The sequence below is a fragment of the Galeopterus variegatus genome, unplaced genomic scaffold (assembly GCF_000696425.1).
Source record: "Galeopterus variegatus unplaced genomic scaffold, G_variegatus-3.0.2 Scaffold4072, whole genome shotgun sequence".
In the NCBI taxonomy this organism is placed as follows: domain Eukaryota; kingdom Metazoa; phylum Chordata; class Mammalia; order Dermoptera; family Cynocephalidae; genus Galeopterus; species Galeopterus variegatus.
Genome location: NW_007730183.1, coordinates 168,994 through 171,594, shown reverse-complemented (window position 1 = coordinate 171,594; position 2,601 = coordinate 168,994).

Sequence of the window (2,601 nt, the reverse complement as noted above, 5' to 3'; positions counted from 1 at the left end):
AAAGCCTGTGAAACAATGGTATCCATACCAATACCAACATACATGTATTTGGAGTCCCAGATAGTTTACTTGAAGAAATAGTGTGCAAAAACTTCCCAAATTTGGTTTTTTAAAAAAAGCATTAAGTTATAGATCCAAGAAACTCACCAAATCCAAGTAAGATAAATGACAAGAAAATCACACCAAGACACCTTATGATCAAACTGCTGAAAACAAAGATAAAGAGAAAATTCTAAAAACAGCAACAGAAAAATGACACATCACATACAGAGGATTAAAGACAGAATTTAAAGTTAATTTCTCACTAGAAACAATGGTGGCCAAAAGACATTGGAATGACATATTGAAACGTGAACAAAACTATGCTAAGTGAATCCTTGCACAATATAGGCACGTATTGAAACAACACACTGTACCCCACAAATATGTATAAGTAAATGTTAACATATTTTAAATAAATAAGAAATGCAAAAGGCATAAAACTCTCAAAGAAGAATTCTATATCCAGTTAAACTATCATTCAAACATGGTAGTACAGGATGTACAAAAACTGATAGAATTATGTTGATATCAAAACTTCACTATAAGTAATGATAAAGGAAGCTCTCTGGGCTGAAGGAAAATAATACCAGGTAGTAACTCAGATCCACAGGAAAGAATAAAACACATGAGAAATGGTAAATATGTGTATAAATATACAAGTATATATATTTTTATCTCTAGATTTCTTTAAAAGAGTGTTTGAAACAAAAATTATAATACTGTGTTGCTGGATTTTAACATATAGAATGTGCATGTGTTTGTGAATGTGTATGTGAGTATATGTATATATGTATTTGTATACGTATGTATATTTCAATTCTTAAGTTATGCATAAATACAACATACATAATATGTTACACATACATATGTGTATGCACATGTGTGTGTGTATAAATGATAGCATAGAGGAAGGAGGAGGGAATGAAGTTATACCAGTGCAAGTACAAACTGCGTGCATTTCACCAGAAGAAAGTCAATGTTCATTTGAAGTAGAGTGTGGTAAGTTAAAAATACCTGTGTAACCCCTAGAGTAACCACAAAGTAATTTAAAAAGAAAAGCACATAAAGAAATCGATGGAGATATTACAGTGTTCTATTTAAATATTTAATACAGAAGAGGGAAAATTGGGAGAGCAAAATGGCAAACATTAATCCAACCACATCAACAATTACNAGAAGAGGGAAAATTGGGAGAGCAAAATGGCAAACATTAATCCAACCACATCAACAATTACATTAAATATAAGTCTACTAGCCACTCCAGTCAAAAGGCAGAGATTGTCAGACTGGATCTAAAAGCAAGATGCCTGCTGTCTATGTAAGACATATTTTAAATTCAGAGATACCAAGACAGTAAGGTGAAAGGATCTGCAAACTGTACATGTGAGTGAGCTGGAGTGGCTGTATTCATATCAAACAAACAGTTTAAAGATAAAGAATATTACTCAAAACAAAGATACATTTCATAATGAGAAATGCTCAACATAGCAGAAATATATAATAATTTAAGCATATTTGCACCTAACAATGAGCTCAAAATACATGAAGCATAATCTGACAAAACTGAAAGGAAAAATAGAAAAATAATTATAGCTAGATATTTCACTACTCGTCTCTCCATAATTCACAGATCAAGTAGACAGAAAACCAGTAAGGATACAGAAGACTTAAACAACACTATCAATCAACTGACATCTGGAAAATACTCCACCCAACGACACCAAAACACACATTCTTTTAAAGCACACATGGAACATTCACCAGGATAGACCACATTCTGGGCCATTGTGCAAGTCTCAATAAATTCTAAAAGCCTAAAATTATAAACAGTATGTTTAAGTGAAATTACATTTTAAGTTAATAACAGAAAAAATATTCTGGTAAGTCCCTAAATACNTTAAGTGAAATTACATTTTAAGTTAATAACAGAAAAAATATTCTGGTAAGTCCCTAAATACATGAAATTGTACAAAATACTTATAAACAATCAACAGGTCAAAGGAGAAACCATAAGGAGACACAGAATGTAAATGAAAACACAACGGATCCAGATTTGTGAGATGCAGCTAACGTCGTTCTCAGAGGGAAATTCTTCACTGAAAGCTTTCGTTAGGAGAGACGAAAGCCAGTAATCGATGATACAAAATTCTACTTTGAGAAGCTAGGAAAAGAAGAACAAATTAAATCCAAAGTGAAAGGGAAAGAGATGATTAAGATAGTGCAGGAATCAATGAAATGGACCACAGGCAAGCGATAGATAAAAATCAATGAAGCCAGGAAATGGTTCTTTGAAACATCAGTAAAATTTATCAACCTTTAGCTAACCCGATTAAATCATTCGCATACATTAGTGCCGGGTGTAGAAAATGGAAGTAGTTTTGGTAATTTCTTATTAAGTTAAACATACACTTACCAACAGACTCATCAATCCCACTTCTAGGCATCTACCCAAGAAAAATGAAGAAATATGTTCACACAAAAACTTCTATGTGAATGCTCATAAGAGCGTTATTCATAATAGCCAAAAACTGGAAGGGATCCAAATGTCCATCACTGGGT